This window comes from Danio rerio, chromosome 19 (assembly GCF_049306965.1).
Source record: "Danio rerio strain Tuebingen ecotype United States chromosome 19, GRCz12tu, whole genome shotgun sequence".
NCBI lineage: Eukaryota > Metazoa > Chordata > Actinopteri > Cypriniformes > Danionidae > Danio > Danio rerio.
The window spans coordinates 10,982,766-11,007,003 of NC_133194.1; the positions used below are offsets into that span (position 1 = coordinate 10,982,766).

At 35.5% G+C, this 24,238-nt stretch overlaps 2 long non-coding RNA genes across 3 annotated transcripts in view; one reads left to right on the plus strand and one right to left on the minus strand.

Annotated features, from left to right (window-relative positions):
- The window catches only part of LOC141379018 (uncharacterized), a 111,688-nt gene that overhangs the window by 48,784 nt on the left and 38,666 nt on the right, over positions 1–24,238 (plus strand). The window lies entirely within an intron of this gene.
- Positions 87–22,518, minus strand: LOC141379019 (uncharacterized). Of its 2 annotated transcripts, XR_012394932.1 has the most exons (7): positions 22,432–22,518; positions 18,793–18,978; positions 16,294–16,440; positions 5,208–5,308; positions 3,598–3,677; positions 3,120–3,234; positions 87–3,010 (listed from the first exon to the last, which is right to left on the minus strand). It is a non-coding gene; the product is annotated as an uncharacterized lncRNA (long non-coding RNA). The 2 variants fall into 2 exon arrangements; XR_012394931.1 differs by lacking the exon at positions 22,432–22,518 and having other exon boundaries at positions 18,793–21,279.

Consider the following 24,238-nt stretch of genomic DNA (forward strand, 5'->3'; position numbering starts at 1 on the left):
ACATGAAACCCCTGAGATCTCACCAGTTGTTTGTCAGAATTAGTCAGAACTGAAGTCCAAATTATTAGCCGTTTTTTTTTTTTTTTCCAATTTCTATTGAACAGAGAGAAGATTTTTTTTCCCAACACATTTCTAAACATAATAGTTTTAATAACTCATCTCTAATAACTGATTTATTTTATCTTTGCCATAATGACAGTAATTAATATTTGACTAAATATTTTTCAAGACACTTCTATACAGCTTAAAGTGACATTTAAAGGCTTAACTAGGTTAATTAGGTTAACTAGGCAAGATAGGGTAATTAGGCAAGTTATTGTATAACTATGATTTGTTCTGTAGACTATCGAAAAAGAACTATAGCTTAAAGAGGCGAATAATTTTGACCTAAAAATGGCTTACACATAAACTGTATTACTCTGTCTGAGGTGAGAAGAAGCTGCCTGAGAAGAAGGCCAGTTTAAACCGGAATACTTTTTGCCTGCGTCTTCCATTTACGCATAACGCCTCGTGACTAAATAAAGCAAGGCAATGTGATTGTGTACACCAATGCGCAAAACGCCAGGCGTAAAAAGGGTCATTTTTAAAAGAAACGCCTCATGCTTGTTTTTTTTGACACGCCATGTCAAAACCTTCTCCCCCAATCAGATTGGCACTTTTGTTCACGTGCACAGAGCTGCTGAGGTGACAGTTAACAGCATTTGGAGGCGCTCAAGCGCAAAACTGAATGCGAGCGCACATTGAAGAAGATGCCCAAAGTCGAAATGAACGTGGAGCTGCTTACTACTCTGGTGAACAATAATAATTTCTTCATCGCTAGAGCTGGAGCAGCTACTTCAACCATCCATGCTTGTTCGAATCGCCAGTAAAAACAAGCGTGTCAACTTTGTCTTCTTCTGTGTTTCAAGCGGGTGTCACACGCTTAAAGTTGTGTTGCGCCATCTAACATCAAAGAGTAATTTTGCACAATCTTCTGCTCGACGCCAGTGAAAATCGCTTGGGTTTGAATCCGGAAAAACATCTCGAAAAAAAAAAACACTGTCGATAAACGCAAACGAAAAGCGTACAAGACTTTAGGTTGTGATAAATTTCCCAAAACCCTTTTTCTGATCTTTCTGAATGAAATGCCTACTTTACTACATCCAATCAGCTCGCAGTACAAAACAATTAACCACGCCCACTGTTTTTTCATTTAACATTCTGTTTCTTTTAGAACCGCATCACAATACAGAAAAAACAGTTACAGCTTCCGGTTCATGCAGACTTTAAATGAGTTCAATTTTCAACATCAAATGCAAAGAATGAGTTCCCATAATACAATTCAAAAGCATGCATAAACAAAACTCACATGCATCATAAGCAACTGTTAATTATCTATTTGTATAATTCTAATATTTCATGAAACAGCTTTAGCCAAACTCGTACGTCATCTACCATAAACTATATCTTTTTCAATTTATTTGCCAGTGCTTAAAGTGACCCCAGGCTTCAATTTGCACACATACTACACCTAAACTCTGGGCCACTGGCGGTGTGTAATAAAGAATTCACTTTATGGTGGTCTGCAGCCTGAGATCCTCTGAGGCTCTCTGTGATCGATTCACTCCAGTAGAGGAGGAGCGGCTAGTCTTTCACTCGCTCATTCTTTTCTCTCTCCTCTTCCTCCCTCCCACTCCCCTGAAAAAAATGCCTCTGCTCTGCTCTTTTTTTTTTTGTTTTTGTCTATATTTAGACCCCTGGTGGGGAAACCCAATACATGTGTGATAAAAATAACACACAGTGCTGTTGACTGACCCGATATCTCCAGTCAAGGACGACCTAAAATCTGCATTCAAATCTCTTTCTGTGAAACGCCGTGCTTAAATATCACAGACGGAGTGACATTTGAAGCCAATCAAAAGGCTTTCGAAATATTTAGTGATGACAGACGTGTCCTTAAGGGCAGGTTTTTTGAAAGCCTGTTTTCTCAAAATGAGTTTTTCTCCAGCTGTGCCATAAATCTTCACTTCAGCAGCACTTACACAAGATGTTACGGTTTAATTCATAGCTGTATTCTAAAGGTTTTCACAGAGTTCGTTTATAATTGGCCTGATTATGAACTACATTTTATTTTTTCTGAACTGCATACACTCACCGGCCACTTTATTAGGTACACCTTACTAGTACTGGGTTGGACCCCCTTTTGCATCCAAAACTGCCTTAATCCTTCATGGCATATTGTAGATTCAACAAGATACTGGGAATATTCCTCAGAGGTTTTGGTCCATATTGACATGATAGCGTCACGCAGTTGCTGCAGATTTGTCGTCTACACATGCATGATGGGAATCTCCCGTTCCACCACATCCCAAAGGCACTATATTGGATTTAGATCTGGGGACTGTGGAGGCCATTTGAGTACAGTGAACTCATTGTCATGTTTAATAAATCAGTCTGAGATGATTCACGCTTTATGATAAGGCGTGTTATCCTGCTGGAAGTAGCTATCAGAAAATGGGTGCACTGTGGTCATAAAGAGATGGACATGGTCAGCAACAATTCTCAGGTAGACTGTGTCATTTACACAATGCTTAATTGGTATTAATGGGCCCAAAATGTGCCAAGAAAATATCCCCCATACCATTACACCACCAGCCTGAACTTTTAAAACAAGGCAGGACGGATTCATGCTTTCATGTTGTTGACAACAAATTCTTTCCCTACCATCCAAATGTTGCAGCAGAAATTGATCAGGCAACGTTTTTCCAATCTTCTATTGTCCAATTTTGGTGAGCCAGTGCGAACTGTAGCCTCAGTTTCCTGTTCTTAGCTGACAGGAGTGGCACCCGGTGTGGTCTTTTGTTGCTGTAGCCCATCTGCCTTAAGGTTGGATGTGTTGTGTGTTCAGAAATGCTCTTCTGCTTACCTCGGTTGTATTTTTCTTTGACCTCTGGCATCAACAAGGCGTTTGCGCCCACAGAACTGACGCTCACTGGCTATTTTCTTATGTTCAGACCATTCTCTGTAAACCCTAGAGATGGTTGTGCATGAAAATACCAGTAGATTAACAATTTCTGAAATCCTCAGACCAGCCTGTCTGGCACCAACAACCATGCCACGTTCAAAGTCACTTAAATCACCTTCTCCATTCTGATGCTCGGTTTGAACTGCAGCAGATCGTCTTCTCCATATCCACTTGCCTAAATGCATTGAGTTGCTGCCTTGTGCAGTCCTTGAGCAGTTGGAAAAGTGTACCTAATAAAGTTATTGAGATACCCAGAAAACCCATTGTAAAACATACTATTGATTGTATTAGTAATATTATTTTATCAGTAATATTATAGACTAATATGCCTATCATTTATTTACAATACAGTCTGTAAAGTTATTAGTAGATATGTGAGACTTGTTTTGTTTGCCAAACAAGTTCTAATCTAATTAAATTTGAACTGTAAACCTTAAAAACATGCTAAAAAGTCATTGTTACTTTACTCCCAAAATCATTCCACATAAATCTGCTGATTCTTTACAAAATTCTGCACAGAAATAACAAAAAAAAATGTCAGCAGAGTCTGTTTGGTCTTACTAATGCGTCCAAAAGAAACAGTAATTTTTTACCTGCAATTCTTAATTAGAGATGTTCTGAAAGCCTTTTCCCTTCCTGATACCAAGTACTGATCTGATGCCTGGGTGTGTATCTGTATTTACAACAAACACTTTATGTATTGATAGAATCAATCCCATATAGAGATCCCTTCATATACCATAAACAAAAATACAGTGAACTTGAGAATTTTTGTTATATGACATTTAACAAACAGTAATATTATTCATGTGGCACGGTGTATAATTTACTTATATAAAATAATTAGAATTTCTTTGATGAGGGTAGTAAAAATCTTTTCCTTTTCCATTAGAAAATAAATAATTTCAGTGTTTATCCAACACAACCTCACTGCAATTTCTAACGTTTTGATTCAATGGCTAATTTGTATGAATGTGTACGATATAATTCATACAATTCAGTACGATTTGCTCATCACCCAATGACGTTTGGGGTTAGGTGCCACGCCTCCTTTTTTAAACCGTACATTTTTGTACGACTGAACTCTTATGAATTCGTACGAATTAGCCACTAAACTGTCAAAACGTAAAATACTTAAGTTTCCTCGTGAGATCAGGCTGGTTTATCCCTATATTTTTTATTGATAATGGTCTTGAAAAGTCTTAAATTTAACTTTATGTAACTTGCAGAAACCCTGTTAAACATGTATAGATATTTAACTACTTTTTAAATACACATTAACATTTCCAATGACCCGGTGTTAGTTTGATAAGTACTTAAAAATCACAAAACTGTATATTTAAAAAGTCTCTGGGCTTTTGAAGATTAAAGTTGCACATTAAAACGTTTGACAATTACTAAGTATGCTGTTAGCCAATCATATCAGTGGGCGTTCCAAGCCGATGATCTTTCATGTCTACTCAAAAGTAATGAGGGGGTTAATACCCTAAAATAATCGAGAAAATACTATTTTTTACCCCTTTGTTGTAAAAATATTAATAAAACTATAAATGTGTGTCAGAGAACAATACAAAATAAACAACAAAATCACTTCAGATGTGTTGAGGGAGAAATTGCACTTCTGCTGGCCCAAAATTCTGATTGTGTTCCATTTCTGAATCCACTTAACCAAGAAAAAGGCTAATTTTGGAGTTTGAGTTCTAGGCTTGGGTCAATCAGAGAATCCTTGATTGCCACAATATCATTTGAAGACTTCAAAGAGTCTTGATCAGAGAGAGAGAGAGAGAGAGAGAGAGAGGCGGATGAAGGGGTGAGTTAAAAGACCAAATCAACAGAAAAAGCCAGAGAGAGACTGATGGAGGAGGACAGCAGAACAGAGAGAGCTCACAGTCCAGCCACACAGAACAGAGAGACACAAAACCACAAGTACCCATGTGAAGATTATGCAAATCAGGACACAGATTATAGGGACATGCAGGGATTATTGGAATGCATTTATGCATATATATATATGGAAAACTCACAGGGATATAGGGAGCTTGTACATAGAAAGAAAAGTGTGGATAAGGGAGCAAAAGGAAGATTTTTTTTTGCATCCATGAATTACCATTATAAGTTCATTATCATAATTTAATAAAAAAAATAAAATAAAATTTTTCAGAATCTGCCAGTAAAAAAAGAAACTCTGTTATTAATTACTTACATGTCGTTGTCTACTGAGACCTTCGTTCATCTTTAGAACACGAATAAAGATATTTTAGATGAAATCTGAGAGCTTCCTCATCCTCCATAGACAGCAACAGTCTAAAGAAATTCAAAGTCCAGGAAAGAAACCAAAAAACATTGTCAAAACATTTCATGTCACTTCAGACGTTCAATTGTAATCATACAAAGAATAAAAACACTTTTGTATGTTGTGAAAAAGGAAAATATTTGTTATTATTTTTGTCTCTTTTTCTTTTCATTAATCAATTGCATTTGTATTGCTTAAGGTGATATATCGTCACTTTGGAATTATAAGGCTCTATCAGCGTTCTGAATGATTTTGAGATATTGAGCTTCAAAGTTGTTTTCGGGAGGACCCTCAGTATGCATATTAGCAGTCCAGAGACAAGAAAAATCTCCCGCTCAAACTTTGCCATGAAACCATTGGTCAGTCAGTAGAAAATGGGTGTGACTTGCCACCATAGTTAAAACCAATTTACGCCCAAAGCTCTGGGCAGAAAGATCTCCAAAAGAAGCACCCCCCCCCCCCCCCCCCCCCCCCCCCCCTTCCGATCTGCATCACAACCACCACGTTTCAAGAAAGGATATCTTAAAGGACTCCATCGCTCCACGCATCAGAGAAACTCGCAAAAGAGAGACAGAGAATGACCCACTAAACCCAGGTATTTAGTTAGGCATTAAAGCTGTGCCGCTCATGAAAAGGTGTTTTATAATCTTGGTGATCCTTAATAGTTTTGTGGAACTGAGATAGATTTGCCATTATTTTATCTAAACTCTTTATGTTTTTGTTGTTATGTTTGTACGTTTGTTTGTTATATGTCAGACTAGTCAATAAATCCCATTATAATCACACTGGATTGTTTGTATTTGCCTCACAGAAAAAGATGATTATCATTAAATGATTGATTTTTGCTACAAGCTGATTTTAAGTTTTTCAAAACACGTTTAATCTACTTCACAAGAAGTAGTTATAATTCCTTTTCTAAATAAATAGATCATTAGAGAGTCAGCTCAGACGAGCGGATCTTGTTATTTTTTTTTGGTCAGAATATTAATAATTAATAGCAACTGAGCTAATTTTGCTACACAAATTCAAACTCTGCAGCGAAACTGCTTGTGAATTAGTAGAAAAACAGGACGCATGTATGGGTGCGGCCTATGGAAGACTGAAGAATGATTGACAAATGACGAGTTCCACTAAACTCCCCTTGTTAATATCAGCTATGTATAAAAGCGGGAATCAGGAAATGAAATGGGATGCACTCCCCTGAATGTATCTCTTGCATTGCATTGATGATAACAGTATTTTGTGAATCGAATTATTCATTTGTATACAATAAATTTCAAAATGTTAAACATTATAGAAAAACCTCTCCTGACCTTTTTTATTGAACACGCATGAAATTGACTAAATATTCCAACATATGCCAAAAAAACTCAAAACAACTTTGTTTGGCAATGTCTTCTGTATCAGATCAGGTTATTAGTCATTTACCATGGGAAAACCTATACTTAAGTGTTTCAATGCTGACTCTAATGACAATTAATTGAGCGTGTAGTAAACATGATCTCTGACCTGACACGGGAGAGAAGATATTGGTGAACAAACTTCTATTTACAACTTTATTTACATGTCCCTGGAGCTTCATACGATTACAGCTGAACACTGAAGTGACATGACACTTTTGAGCATGTTTTCAGTTTGTTTGCTAGAATTTGAGCATTTTGGGTCTGTTGCTGTCTGTGGAGGATGAGGGAGCTCTCAGATTTAGTCTAAAATATCTTAATTTGTGTTCTAAAGATGACAAAGGTCTCTAGGGATTGGAAAGATGTGAGGGTGAGAAATCAATAATACAATTTTCAATTTTGTGTGAAATAATCTTTTAGATAAACTAAGATAGAATACAAAAAATAAAATTAAACTGTTTTCAGACCAGTGGTGTGACAGGTTATGCTTTTTATTTATTACTTTCAAATAAAAAAACTGAATGTTATGAATTTGTAAATAAATAATAAGATGAATTTAATGTAATTTACATTTTAGTACACTTAAATTATTACAATAATTTAGTTTTGTCATCTACACAAAATTTTGTGCCTATTTTTTTTTTTTCAAATCTTAAACTTGCATTTATCTCCTTTTCTCTATGTTCCCTTACAGCAAAAGCAGCTCTGAATTTCCATTGGGAATTAATTACGAGCAGAATGAGCACTTGCTATATACTGTAGCTAGGCTGTGTTGAACACTTGCACTTAAATACATACATACACACTCATCCATGTCCAACCACTGAAACAACTTTACTCAGCTGCTGGATAATATACACATGACAAACTAAAATTTATACAAATGTCAAATAACAGACAACAAACTGTTCTAAATAAAAGAAGTGTGTCTAAAGAGGGTGTTCTGTATGCAGTCATCTAAATCTAGAGCTGGAGATGATTAGAATGTTTGTGTGCTGCTCTGGATGTTTTTAGGACTGTTATGTTTTGTGGCTGTTGTGACCCAGTTCGGGCAGCAGCCTTGATGTTCAGTGTGTGTGTGTGTGTGTGTGGCCTGGAGCTGTCCAACTCTGCCACATCTGTGACAAAAATCACAGCAACTCAAGTTTTTGAGGACTTATAAGACGTTGCATGATATTTTAAGTAGGGTTCAGCTTTAACATCTTATCATTGATTTATCATTTTTCATCTTTGAATAGCAATTTATTCAATGTTTTTTTTCTAAAACTTACTAAAATTAATGTACTATTTTAAAGTTAGCCAAAAAGTGCTTTTATTTTTTTAAATGAAATGTTAGAGGTTTAATTACAGATGATCTGACGAACAATTGTTCAAAAGTGCCCTCATTTCCTCAATCATTTAACCATTGACCATGCTAAACAACAAGAACCCATTTACTCTTGCAGAGCCTTTAAGATGCTTAATAAAAAAAAACAAAATACTATCAATGCAAATCACAGAACTGTTTAAAATCTACAAACTTGAAAAAAAAATATTCCAATGAGGATTTATTAAATAAAAAGTGATAAAGACATTCATGATGTTACAAAATATTACATTTATATTACATTTTCTTATTTCATAAAAAAAATTATAATAAAAAAAATAAAAATTATTGACTTATGCATTTAGAATAAATGACAAAAGTCTTGTTGCCTATCTAAGTTTTAGAAACAGCAAATAATAACTTGACTTGTAGTTGATTATTTGGTATTAGAAGTGGCTTATATGAAAGCAAAGGCCTTCGCTTACGCTTATTTTACCAAAACAAAGTATGATAATGTCTTAATTATTTAATTAGGATAGTAAAGTCTGACTTTGCTTAGACAAAAGTGTTGTCACTTAACAGAAATAATGTACAGTATAGAATATAAAGTCATGGTGCCGTGAAAAAAGAATATTGTGTATGACTCCCATGAGCTGAGAGGACTGCATCCATACATCTCTGCAATGACTAACTTATTAATAAAGTCATCTGGAACGGCAAAGAAAGAGGTATTGCAGGACTCCCAGAGTTCATCAAGATTCTTTGACTTTTTTCTTCAATGCCTCCTCCTCCATACCCCAGACATGCTCAATAATAAGCCAATCCTGAAGCACCTTGACCTTGTTTGCTTTTAGAAACGTTGATGTGGAAGCTGACGTATACAGAGCTCAATCCTGCTGAGGAATTTGCCCTCTCCTGTGGTTTGTAATGTAATGGGCAGCACAAATGTCTTGATACCTTAGACTGTTGATTTTGCCATTTACTCTGCAGATCTCTCACATGAATGTAACCCCAAACCATGGGGTTTCCTTCACCAAACCGATTTCTGTGAATATCTTGGGTACTTGTGTTGGTTGGGATGCAGTTTAACAGATAATTCTTCAGAAAATCTAAACCTATATATATTTGTCTTTTTTAGTTGTTTATTATGTCTGTCAGTGTCATTTTAATATCAATAAAGATAATGTTTCATTATTAGTTTTACCTTAGCATATTTCTTTTAATATTTTATTAAAATATTTACTACATTTTTTTTTGTAGACAAAAAAAATGACTTTCGATGCTTGTTTAGACTACTTATGTAAATTGATCTGAATCAACACAATTCTTAAGCTTTTTTGGGACAGCTTAATTGTTTTATGTTCAATCATCTTAATTTGTAAGAACGAATAAGTTAACTTAATTGTTTTATGTTGGGACAACATGAAGGAATTGTGTGGAACCTAGCATTTTTAAGACTATAAGTACTTGTAATATAATTAGTGTTATCCAGTATGTGAAATGTAATTCATAAAATTATAGTATTACTTGCTGAAATATGTTTAAATAAATATTAATTAATTTATACATTATATTTTTATTTTATTTCAAGCAACAAAAATGTTTTAGTAGATTTTTTTTTTAAATCTGCGACAACCCTGATGTTCAATACATTCAAAAAATGACAAATGTTTATTGTTACTGATTATCTTGTTCTTTATTAGGTGATTTTTTATTTATAAACAGAATATTAAGTTCTTTAATCTTGTGGACTGCACATAAAAACCCTTCATCAAATGCCTGCGTCATGGAAGTAGCCTATTAAAATGAATATGATGCAATAGGCATGCAAACCTAGGAAAAATATGCAGCTTAAACTTAAGGATTACATAAAAAACAATTACGTGAAACAAGTCTCTTACTGAGCTGCTCATTACTGTCAGAAGTGCAGAGAGACACACACTAATTCACACAAACTCCCAGATTACACAACGGCCTTTAGGTCAAAATACAGCCGCAATCTGTTCTTATTAGCCACACTCATACAGGGCTGCTAATAGTCTTGTTAGGAGAAACAAGCCCGTTTATTAATTAATTTGACTAATTAGGATGCTGAGGTGAACCAGGGATGAACTAGGAAACGCTTGACTGGCCAACAGTAAATGCAAGCCTATTTAATTATCACCTTGACTTGGCCATTAGTTATAGTTCAGAGCGTATTATTACCAAGGAAATGTCATAACTAAAAGGATGTTTAAAACGGTTGTACACCCACTACTGACATTCACTCTCCTCCATTATCTAAACCCAGAGCAGCAGCTTATAGTGTCAGATCACAGTGTCTTGTTATCACCGAATGTCTCAAGGCCACAGCCTGCCATTTGTATCTAATGATGTTTGGATTGGATGTATTGAGCGATTGTGCTGTCGGAGCCTCTCGGTTTGATCTCTCTTGTGTCATTAGAGCTTGTAACGGTTTAGTTTTCCTCATATGCCATATTTGACTTTTGATAACTTGTTCCTCGAAGTGACAAAAGTAGCTGTTTTAGAGTTTTGTTCTTCAGCTATGGTCAGTTAGTAATGCGTGTATTAATAATCACAAAAAATATATATATTTTGGCATCTCAATAGTAATTTTAGTTTACACATCTAATAAATAAGCCAACTAAACAACCAACCAATCTGTTAACCAATCTATTGAACAAATCAGTCAATAAATAAACCAACAGGTCAATCAAGCAATCAGAAAACTAACCAACCAATCAACTGGTGATCGATCAATAAATAGACCAATCAGACAAGCCACTATCCATTCAATTAACAAACCAATAAATTTGTCAACAACTCAATTGAACAAATCATACAATAAATAAACCAACAGGTCAATCAAGCAATCAGTCAACCAACCGATCAATCAATTATTCAACAGGCGATCAATCAATAAATAGACCAATCAGATAAAACACCATCCATTCAATCAATCAACCTACCAACCTGTTAACTAATCAATTAAACAAATCAGTCAAAAAATCAAGCAATCAGTCAACTAACCAACCAATCAACTGGCAATCAATCTATAAATAGACTAATCAGACAAACCACCATCCATTCGATCAACCAACCAACTAATCTGTAAACCAATCAATTGAACAACACAGTCTATAAATAAACCGACAGGTCAATCAAGCAATCAGTCAACCAACCAATCAATTAATCAACAGGACATCAATCAATAAATCAACCGATCAGAAAAACCACCATCCAGTCAATCAGCCAACCAATTAACCAATCAGTAAATAAATTAATCAACTAATCAATCATTAAACCAATCAATTGTCCAATCTGTATTAATCAATCAGTTATTCTGACAGGCAAATAACAATACAGTTAAATTAACCATAAAAAAAGCTTTTAGACCAAAAAATCTCAATAATTTTTGGTGAAGTCTCAAAAACTACGATAATACAATGTTTTGCTGAGTGAGCTTTCGTTTTGATTTATGCCTATTATGTATTAATAAAAATAACACTCAAACCCTTGGTAGGTTGGCGTCCCTGACTTAACACGTGATCCACTGAATCATTCATTCAAACAACTTGAACAAATCACATGATTAATTTTGAAATTAAGCAAAATGGAGTGTTATCCTGAAATAAATGACTGTTGAGTACAACTTCCGTTAACAAAGCAGACAATATTGTGTCTAAAATCTAACCTGTACCTAAAATGTGGAAATAATTTATATAACTTAACTTGGTCTGTTTTCATGTTAAGGGCTGTGGCATTTTAATATCAGCTACTTCATACTGTCACATCCTTAAGACAACAACTACAACATTTTCAGATGATAAATATCACACAGCATAAACACATCTGTCAAAACAATTGTGTGAGCCATTTTGGAAATGGATTAAAACAGTATCACTGCACTGTTGCTATTGCACACGAGTATATGTTTGAAAACATTGTATCAGTATAAAAGTGCACACAATACTTGCCATCTGACATTATCTTCATGTTTCAACATGTTTCTTTTGTGTATATAAAAAAGTTTTGTTTTCTGAAAATAAATACAAACTTGTCTAAAAATGCAAAGAAAAAGGGCTCTAAATAACAACATTCATATTTTAAGTTTGGAAGAAATGTCCTCGGTATTTTATTGTTTATAGAAAAAAATTAAATTAGCCACTTAACCATACTGACCCGATACATACACTCATGTTGGGTTTTTATGTTTATGGAGACCTCCAATAGTAAACTGTTTTCTTCATGTGGATCAAATTACAAGCAAGTGTCCTCACAAGGTCAAAAATGATCGGTATTGCTATATTTGTGGTAACATTTGGTCCTCACAAAATCATGAATACCAGAACCACACACACATACAGCTTATATATTTGCTTAAAACTTTAAAAAAAAAAAACATATACAAGCTCCCACTTGCAATTTTTGCATTCCTGGTCCTCGATAAATTTACTTGACAGTGACGCGCTGCAAGTTTTTTTTTAGCAATGCAAATTAAATTGGTCCACATCATCATTACGTGTTTACCACGTTCTCCAGCATATAAAGAGATTCCCCCTGTCATGCTGCCCCAGTTCAGCTGAGAGCTGGATAAATATATCCACCACCGCGCAGTTTACTGCTATATTTAATACATCAGGACAGGCAGGCCATATTTTCTTTGTATGTTGTCTGCCACGGAGGTTCTTGACCTAAATTTGGCTGTAGTGGATTTAATAGGCAGAAGGCTGTGTAATTGGTTGTCATTCCGATTTATGAGCTCTCCCATTGAACTTCTGTGTTAAAGAAGCGTCCTGTGAGGAAGTATGGATATGCTGTCCTCTTGTGGCATGGTATGAGAATACCGTGATATATGACGCTTGAGCTTTTCCTTATATATAGTATTAGCTTGACTTTTTTTGCCTTTATTCAAAGATATTTTGAGAGAATGTGAATGGTATTATAATTTTTCACTTGTGAAAACACAAGTATCCACAGAGGAAGGTGCATGAGCATGGATAGCTGCTACAAAGAAGAACTAAGTAAATATTAATGACCGATATTCTAATCCATTTATGCTTTATTGTCTGTAAACATTTTCTGTGCATGTTTAATATGCTGTATTTTTTATTTTTGTTTTATTTTATGCATTTGATAATAAAATAGCTCAGTTTCCCCCAGTTTTATTAATCTTGTAGGGGCTAGATATAAATATAAGATCACATTACAATATGCTGCCATTTTCACCAAGGAACTTAATAAATTTAGGAAATGAAATGAAATATTAATCAAATTATTAATTAAAAATATATTAGAATGTGAAATAAATATAATAATACATATAAAAGTTAATCAATCACTGATAGAGATGCTCAGAATACAGTTTGCTTTGCTTAAATGTCAAAACATGAATTACTGTATGTCAAACAACTCTGAAGAGAAAAAAGGCTAGATTGTTGGCAAAGCTGTGGAAGAGCTTGTAACCGCTAAAAAAACGAGGTAACAGTTTTAAATGTTCCATAGATTCTAAGTAATTTACTATCAGTGTAAGCATCACAGCAAAAAGTTTACTGGTTCGTGTCCAGACTGGACCAGTTGGCATTTCTGTTAGGGGTTTGCATGTTCTCCCCTTGTTGGCGTGAGTTTCCTCTGGGTGCTCCGGTTTCCCCCACAGTCCAAAGACATGTGCTATAGGTGAAGTGAATAAACTAAATTGGCCGTAGTACATGAGTTTGTATGGATGTTTCCCAGTACTGTTTTTGTTGGAAGGGTATCTTTTGCTTAAACATAAGCTGGAATAGTGGGTGGTTTATTTCGCTGTGGCAACCTCTAATAAATCAGAGACTAAGTCAATGATATCTGCCAAGTCTTTATTTTGATGGTACTAAAAAAACAGTATAACTAACTATGAATTTAGAAAATGTAACATGCAACATGGTGGAATACGTCTGTCTTCTAAATAAATGAGCCAATAACTAGGGCTAGACAGAATCTGCAGACATTTTTTAAAATTTCTGCAGAGAATTTTGTAAAAAATCTGCGGATTTATTCAGAATGATTTTGGGAGTATCGTAAAAACTTAATATGTAAAATAAATGAATCATTTTTTACTTTTGATCAATATTTACGATGCAAATCAAATCTACTAATGCAAATCTGCGTGTGCAGAATTCAGTAGATTTTCCGCAGATTTTAAGCCCATCATTAATTCTGTTTATTTACTTGAGTAAATATATGTAAATCTATATTTATTCATTCAGTTTTTAAATTATTACAGTAATATTATTGACTAATATGAAAATGTTCATCTGATTTATGTACAATACAGTTTGTAAAGTAATGTTTTCTGTCTTTCAGTAGAGATATTATTCGAGAGAATTGCTTTGTTAACAAAAAAAAAGAGAGAATCTAATTGGATTTGCATTTTAAACATTAAATAAAAGTTTAAAAGATATTATTTTTTATTTTACATATTAAGGTTTTAGTTATGATACTCTCAAAATAATTCTGCAGAAATCCGCAGATTTTTAGCAAAATTCTTAGCAAAAATAGCAAAAAAAACTTCCGCAGACTCCGTCTGGCCCTACCAATAAGCAACTCATAAAGTAATTTGCTGCGTTTGAATTTGCATACTGTAAGAACTTTACTACCATTAAAAAAAGTATGAATGTGTGTAAGAGGTTTCCCTGCACAAGGTTGAGGCTGGGAGGGCATCCACTGAGTAAAACATAAGCTGAAATAGCTGTCGGTTTATTCCACTATGGTGACTCCTGATAATAATGCACTACGCCAAAGGAAAATTAATTAATGAATGTGTAAGAGGAATGTCTTCACTATCATGTGAGCAATCAGCATTAGATTGGTCACTTTGCTGCCATAAAACATTCGTTCTGTTGTCTTATTGGAAATTGTCAATCAAGTGAACTTTTTACATACTGTTTAAATGAAGGGTTATTTCACCCCAAAAATGTGTTATTAATAACTCGCCCTCATGTCGTTCCAAACCCCTGAGACTTTCATTCATCTTCAGAACAAAAATTGAGGATTAATTGCATCCCATTGCACAGTACTCTCTTGAATGTGCGCCCTATACTGACACTGAGGAGAAACTGTGTAAATGAATACAGTTGTTATATTTATTTTATGTAGTAGTATTTGTCTGGACTGTGGATGATTCAGGAACCTCGCTGTCTATAGAGGATGGGGAAGCTCTCTAAATTTTCATTCATGGATCAATGAACACTTTAATACTATGAATTTGGACATACTACTTACATACTGTACTACACACAATATTTTACACTATGAGTGAATGACAAAGAATAACAAATGGCATCAAACCAGTGTGTATACGACAATACATTAAAATCGAAATAATAAAATAAGAAATAAGCAGCTTTTACACACATGGACAAAGCAAATTGTGTCACTTTAGCTGCTTTTGGAAGATTTAGTTTTCACTTGAAACCTGACTCACAAATAAGACTGTAAATGTGGATTGGCAAGACCAGTGTTTCTCAGCCATGTTCCTGGAGGATCACCAGCTCTGCACATTTTTTATGTCTCCTTAACCAAACACACCTGATTCAGATCATCAGCTCATTAGCAGAGACTGAAAGGCCTGTAATGGGTGTGACAAAGGAGACATCCAAAACTTGCAGTGTTTTGGTGGTCCTCCGTGAGCATGGTTAAGAAACACTGGTCTAGACCAATCTGAAATATAAACTTTTTTTAAAACCATGAGGGTTATAAGGCAGTTCATGTCAGATTGTATTACACCTAGTATTAGGATGTTTTTTGTCAATCTGAAAAATGGATGAAGCTAAAAACAGGTGTAAAACATGTTCAGTTGGACCGCTTCCAGAGCAGTCGGAAACGCATTCGGCCAGAATGTTTTTATTTTGTAAACTGTCATGTGGTTAAATGCTTTGGCCTTCAAAAAATGCATTCTTTTTGACTTCTGACATACTTAAAAAAAAAAAAAACATTTTAGTGTTTTTGATGTGTGCACCCAAATAGGATTTACATTTGCCATCACAAATCTAAAACATGGTTTGAAGGCAAAATATAAAAGGCAGCAGTTCTGATTCTAATACAAACTCAAAGCATGAAAGAAATGAAAGCTCTCTGCATTGTTTTCCATTGTCTCTTTTCATGATTAAATGATAGCTGCAGTAGTGAACACACTTCCATTGAAAGGACTTTACTAACAGTCGACTGATACTCTGCTAAATCTACTAACTTTGGTAACTTATAGTCACCTGTCAATGCCTAAAAAGGAACATTAAAACATATATTTGTTACTTACCAAATTACTGGAAACATGAAGTTGTATTTTCTATGTCTTGAGCTGTCCACTGTTCTCCAATAAGAATATCCTCCAGGCTCTTCACATTCATTGGTTTTCCTTCATCTCCTACATATGCAAACCCTTTCCAACATCCATCTTTTCACACTGATGAAAAGTGAAGGAATCATACAAGTATAACAAAAATCACTCACTGCAGCTCTATAAGCAAACAGGATTTGTCATTTAGAAATAGTGTACTTGAAAACAACCTCATAATTTACTTACCTCAAGCCATCCTTGGTGTATATGACTTTCATTCAGTTAGTTGTTTAAAACTAACCAGTTTGCTGCCAAGGGATATAATTTAAATAGTATATCAAGGGTCACCAAACTTGTTCCTGGAGGGCCGGTGTCCTGCAGATTTTAGCTCCAACCCCAATCAAACACACCTGAACAAGCTCATCAAGGTCTTACTAGGTATATTTGGAACACCAAGGCAGGTGTGTTGATGCAAGTTGGAGCTAAACCCTGAATGGTAACCCCTGTAGTAGATTGATAGTTCTTTCAAATTTTTGAACTCAATGTATCAAGTCATGTGCCATAAGCTGCATCAGAGGTCAACAAAAAGTTGTTGAAAATGAGCATTCAGCATCTGGCAGAAGTTTTGAATTTATAATTTAAAAATGGACAATATTTTTTGTCATACATCACACAAAAACACATTGTTTCACTTCATAAGACGTGTTAACCCCGGCAGCGTACTGTATGAGGTAGTTTTATGATGGATTTATGCTCTTTGCAAGTTTCAAAAGAAAGTCATATACACATAAACACCGAGGGTGGCTTGAGGGTGAGTAAATTATGGGGTAAATTATGTGTCATCAGTGAATGTTTGCAGTGCAAGACTTAAGATTCAATCATTTGTGAAACTTTTGTCTGTAAACATTTCTCTATGAGGTAAAAGCTTATTTTAAAATAGGATGACTAAATTAAAGCAAAGTGCATTTTTATAATTCTTTATTCAATTGCTAGAATGACTTTAACATTTACTTTTCCTTTTAAACTACTTTTGTATTAAATACTTTTGTTGGAAGGCACATTAGGGAACTCATTTTTAAAAGCATTCTATGTAAATTTAATAAAACGTCATTACTAATCAAAAATAATCTTGGCTCAAAATTGCCAACATAGGCTCATTCTGAAAACGTGGCCCTATATACACTTTTGGAGATGTGAATTTTGTAGCCAGAGGTACTTATGAATGCATTTCATTTTTAAAAATGAAGGCTATGGGGCGATATGACGTCGTTCCTTTTTGCACTTATAAGCTGACTTGCTTACTTCCGTATGGACGGCTTTTCTGCTGTTACCAGTTTGTCCAGTTCGCTCACCATGTACGTGAGTTAGGATGCAGGTTAGGATGCAGAGAGGAGTTGACCACGAGGGGAGAGTTCGAGTCTGGTAAAGAATGGTTCAAGAAATTGGATATAAGACAAAAACATAAGCCAAAAAATAAAACAAACAAGTAAATAACAGGGTGAGAATGTGGTCAAATCTGAAAATGTGGTGAAAAAATCAGGTGAGGGCTTTTCTTTTTCTGGATTGCTTTTTTAAACTGTCGGATGTGTTTAGGGAAGAGGAACGGCGGGTCAATCGGTGCTTTTGAAAACACAATTAGTGGGGTTTAGGGAAGGAGGAGGGTGGATCAGTCGATTGGTCAGTCAGTCAATCTACAGCGGCCTCTGGTGGATTTACATGAGAACAGCAGACGTGAATGGCGTTTATGAGGGAAATATGACATCTCAAAAAACGTACACAGCTGCCTTTGGTGGATTCGCAAAAACAAAAACTGCAACAACAAAAAAACGTAGCTCCTGGGACATATTTGGTGCTCTCCAGAAATGTATATAGCGGTACGTTTTTAGAATGAGCCTGGATTGAAAATTGCTTTTGAATGCAAATATCTGAGCAACCACTGCAAAAATAATGCAGCACCAGGTTTTTGAATTCAGGCCAGATCATAAAGCTGCAAAAGGGAAGGAGGGTGGGTCAATCGATCGGCCAGTTAGTCAACAGCGGCTTCTGGTGGATTTATGCAAGAACAACAGGTGCGAATGACACTCATGAGAGAAATTTTAGATCTCAAAAAGTGCACACATCAGCCTCTGGTGGATTCGTGAAAACAAAAACTGAAAAAAAATAATAAAAATAGCTCCTGGAATGTATTTGGTGCTCTCCAGAAATGTATATAGAGGGACACTTTCAGAATGAGCCTTGGTTGAAAATTGCTTTGAGTTCAATCAAATGTCTGACCAACCACTGCAAAACTAATGCCGCACCACTAGGTTTTTGAAATCAGGCCAGATCATTAAGCAGAAAAAGTACCTCATGCACTATTAGGGGATTCCCTTTAAAATTGAGATTCTCTGCAAGAACTCTTTATAAAACACTTGAGGCACTTGAAATACATTTCTGAAGATGTGTCAGTGAGGAATACTGTGCGTTTCAGAGGTATACCTTCAAAAGCCTGTCTAGAAGTTCTCCAGTGTATTCTGTCGCCAAATGGTGCCTCGAGTATCTTCATTTCCACAGTGATTAGCGAGCTCCTGCCCTGCACCTCTTTGCGTCCCAGTGGGATAATCTCACCGCAGGCAAGCGTTTCCCGTGATGCTGTAATCCAGCTTCCACACAATAGCAGCAGCTCTATCAAGATACACATTTTCCTGAGTGCATTTCACCAGAGGCGTCGCTTTATCAGCGCATTTCCGCAAATCACACCGTTAAATTAATTTCAAATTAACGTTTATCGTTTTATCTGGCTCTCCCGGTCCTCCTAATCCCAGATTTTGTCTGTCTGTCCTTCGCTCAATCTTTCTCAAACCCCCATTGTATGATTTCTCATCTTCTCTATCTGCTTTCTCCTTGGCCTGATTTCTGCTCTACATTCTACCACGGAAAAGTCTGGAGAGCTGCTCGGCCCTCACTGGCACAACATCAAATAGAATCGGTTTGGTGATAAGACATAATTGAAAGAGTCAAACGTGACTCAGAATCAGTGTTTGCATGAATTACATCCATCACATTCAGGCTAAAGCTCGATACGAATATCCGTACGCATCCCAATCAATACTGAGCAGCGATTACTCATACATGTATAATCCTACAAGCCTTCCTCTCGGTTTCTCCATCCTCAGGTAAAGATTTTCTTACAGCTTGCCTCTCATTTCCTCCATTAATCTCAAGTAAATGGGCCCCCATCGGTTAATTGTATTCCCTCAGTGGTGGCATGGAAACAGAGCGCTTGCATAAATCTTGCATTTGTAACTAATTAAAAAATGGGAGGGAAAGAGTTCACGGACTTGTGATACCAAACAAAAGAGAAAGAGACAGAACGTAATGGAAGCAAGCAGTCTGTTCAAAACGTCTGAAGTTTGATAAATGCTCAAACCGTTACTTCGCTAACCCACGGTCACCTCTCATTTTCGTTTTTCTCTCTCTCTCTGGAAAATGACTAATACTAGTTACCTTCACCTCGCTCTGTCTGCCGAGACGCTTTCTGCAAACTTGCCGTCAGTTGCATTTTACACGGTTATATTTCTCTGGGCTTGTACAATCTGTAATGTTCCTGCATACCAACAGCTCATGTCCAATAGCTCTCTTATCTCCAATTTCCAATATTTCAGTCGCTCACACAGAGCACACACGCTGGATTCACTGCAGACACTGGCATGTTTGGAATTGAATAATAAATGGAAGCTTCATCTGAAATCTTATGCTGAGGACAGTGAATAGATAGCAAAGCCAGCACCCGTGGACATCATGCTATTCAGTATGACCGAGGTTCTGGCGAGATTGATTTTGCTGGATATGAAGATACACAATTTTGTAGTATTTACATGCCTCAGTTTTCAGAAAAGTTGGCTACTGTGAGGGTTGGATTTTTTGAGGACGGCTTCCAATTTATAGTATGAAACTGAAAAATACATGCACTCTTTTGTCTTACCACTATTGGTAACACTTTAGAATAACTACCTGTTATAACTAGTTAATAGTCCATTGATAAACTCTTAGTTAATGGGTTCTAAATGACTTGTTAAATAAAAGTTAATAGTTTGTTAATTATTTCTAACTGTGCCTGATAGCCAACAGATAACTTACAAGCTGTTAGTTAACAAGTTCTAAATGACTTGTTACCTGTATTTTAATGATTTATAACTATATTTAAAAAATTAGTAATAGATCATGAGCAAGCTGTAAGTAAATTACTTACTAAAGACTTACAGTATGTATCAGTTAATAGTTTATATATGTTATTGGGGCGTTATTCTAAAGTTGCAACTATTCTTTATTTCTTAACTGTTAGTAAATGAGGAATAGTTGCAAATTTTAGTATAACGTCCCAAGAACATACATAAGCTAATAACTAATACTTAACTAATATATAAACTCACACTTTATAGATCAGCTGTTCATAGTTTGTTAACCATCTACTAATACCAGTGAAACTTTGTAGCTATATATAAATGTATGCAGGGGTTATGTATGTGTGTGTGTGTTTGTATGGACATTGCTTATACAAGTACACCCCTCACAAATCTCTCTTTTAAATTAATATGTTCTATAAGACGGTTTAGAATATAATATTTGTGCATATACATTAGATTGATTAGTATTGAAGCCAAATCTGCAACTAATCTAACAACATAACTTACAATAACAGTCCAAACGTTAGTAGCCAAAATTTATATTAGGGAAAATATATTAAGTAAAAATGTTAAAATAGTGGAAAGATCAAGAGAAGCGAATAAATAAATCACATCAATTTAAATGAATTATCTTTCTGTTTCTAAAGATGTTCAGTGACAGAAATATTATATAGTTAAATATATGTTTAATAAATCGGTTTTGTTCAAATGCAACAAAATATATTCCCTACACTACCTGACGAAAGTCTTGTTGTCTTAAGTTTTAGAAACAACATATAATAATAACTTGACTTCGAGTTGATCCTTTGGTATCAGAAGTGGCTTATATGGAAGGCAAAGGCCTCTAGAATACTCTTATTATACCAAAATAAAATATGATCATGCCTTGATTTTTAATTATTTAATTAGGACAGTAAGGTCTGACTTTGCTTAGATAAAAGTCTTGTCACATAAATAATGTACAGGATAGAATATAAAGTCATGGAGCAATGGAAGAAGAATTAATATTGTGTACGACTCCCATGATCTTGGAGGACTGCATCCATACATTACATCTTTGCTATGACTTGAACGGCAAAGAAAGTGTTCTTGCAGAACTACCAAAGTTAATCGAGATTCTTTGGATTCATCTTCACTGGCTCGTCCATCTTACCCCAGACATGCACAATAATGTTCATATCTGGTGACTGGTCTGGCCAACCCTGTAGCACCTTGACCTTCTTTGCTTTCAGGAACTTTGATGTAAAGAAAAATCTACATTCTGCCACTTTGCCAATGGATCATCTACAATTCAAGTTATTACTTGTTGCTCTTACAACTGAAATCGACGACAAGACTCACTTAATGGATATAAATATTAATTTAATAAACGTAGTGTACTCATGCTGAGCACTGAATATGTAATTTTTTTTTTACTTTTGATTTATGATTTATAATAATGGTACGGGATTAGGTTAAACATTTTTTTTAATTCTGTAATTTTATGGTTTTCATAGCTGTACAAGACTTAAATAATTGAACATAAAATAAAAGCTTACAGTAAATGAAACCAGAATTCAAATAAAACTAAATTAATTTATAAATAAAAATACAAGTTGCTAAAATACCGGACACAGCAGAGTTCTGACTTCTTAGCTCTGATAAATTTGCTAAGAAATGTCCTTTTTTTTTTTTTTTAAGATAACCCCAAACTCTAAAGCAGTGTTTCTCAACCACATTCCTGGAGGACCACCAGCTCTGCACATTTTCCACATCTCTGTAAACAAACACACCTGATTCAGCTTATCAGGTCTTTAGCAGAGACTGAAAGGACTGAAGGAGACATCCAAAACATGCAGTGTTGGTTGGTCCTCCGGGAGTGTGGTTGAGAAACACTGCTCTAAAGAACTCCATTAAAGCCTATTAGGAATTCTCTGCGTAAAATTTCCATTAAAATGCCAGGTGTCCTCACCAGTGTTTTAAAAAGTCGTTTCATTCCTTCCTTTCAAGACGTCTCTCCCCAGAAACCTAGAAAACAAAGCCTTACACAGTTATTCAGTGCTTTGGGCTGTCAATCACACACACACTCTCTGACGAACACATGCTGAAAACAAGAAAAACAGAGCGAACACTGTTGTATTAAAAGTCTTTTATTCTGTTCTGCTCGCAGCACAGCATAGTATAGTCTCCCGTGGTCGAGCGGCCCAGCGAGTGGTCCCCCCTGTGAGGCTCCCCGAATGAGAGGAGTATATGGCACAAAACCTAACACAGTGGTACCGGGGGGCACTACCGTCCTGGCACAGAGTGGCATAAAACATAACTGGCTCTGCTCAGCTACATTATCAGAAAGTATTACAGAGCAGCATCGCATGTGTTTCACAATGCAGATTGGCACAGACAGAGCGCACACACATACACTTTCCAAGAGCCAGACCTGTGTGTGAGACACGCATGGAGACCGCAAAGCTTTTTTTAGACAGAGCCGGGTCGATTCCGTCTTACAACACTTCAAAAGTTGCATCGCCACACTTTCACCACACACACACCGCAATCGTAGCGTTGGTTATTCGCAACAGAAACTTGTCGTGGTCGATGTTATTCATAAAAACACAGTTGAAGACTGGTCTCTGATGTCAGCTGTTATGAGACGAGAGAGGACAACGAGACAAAAGAAGACCAATTCAAAGAGAATCAATTTAGTCGATAAACATTCTATATATATATATATATATATTTATATATGTTCTTTGTTGAAATATATCATTTATATCTATATGTCTTGTATATATTCATATGCTGCTGCTTCGATTAGAGACGTATACTTAGAGTAATAAACGTAAACGAACAAATTAACGAAACATTTACTGTCAAAGACACTATCAACACAACAAGACACATGTCTAGAGAAAGGCCTTTTGAAGAGTCTTGATTGGCGGCAGGTTTTACTCTGTGCAATATGCCTGATATTTTGTTGTTCGACAAAAAACAAAGGAGAAGAAAACGTCCTTGCTGATTCAGCCTGTAAATGTTATCAAAGCGCTGTGCTGAATTTAATAAGCGTATCAAAATGGAAAGAGAGGTGAAGATTATTTTCCGCAGCTAAAACATGATCATACTGTTTAGTTATCGAGTCCGCCAAAATAAATGGTTGAAAACAATACTGTTGTCTTCAGCTATACTGCTTTGCTGAACAGCTATTTCTCTATTGCTATCTAAACGTCACAAACACGTATATGAGGTACATCTATATATAAAGTAATCCAGACACGTATTACACAAAGTTGGAGTCAAAAGGATATACATACATAAGCTGCCAAATATTCAAATTGTTAATGTCAAAATACATAGAGATACTCTGAAACCCATGACGGCGAGGCAGAGCGTTATGATTCTGACATGATTTGTGTTAGATCTGCTATCCCGATTGCTCCAAACTGTTTAAAAAACAAAAACCATCCATTTTTCTAGTACTCCATTTGTCAATACTGTTTAGCCCATGACAGCGAAATTAACCCCAATTTATTAATACTAGTAAAAAGCTCAGCATACAACAAATAAGCTTAATATGGCTCAGATGCAGATACAAGCGCGCGCGCACACACACACACAACAATTAGCCTGTTGGACTGTATCGCGGTTCTGAGTCAAAAATGCACTGTAAAAAATAAATTCATACATATAGAAATAACACTTTTCAAACCCAAGTTAGTCAAAGCCATGTCTGAAAGTAAAAAAAAAGTAGCTTTACATAAAAAATTACATGAATTTATGATTAATAA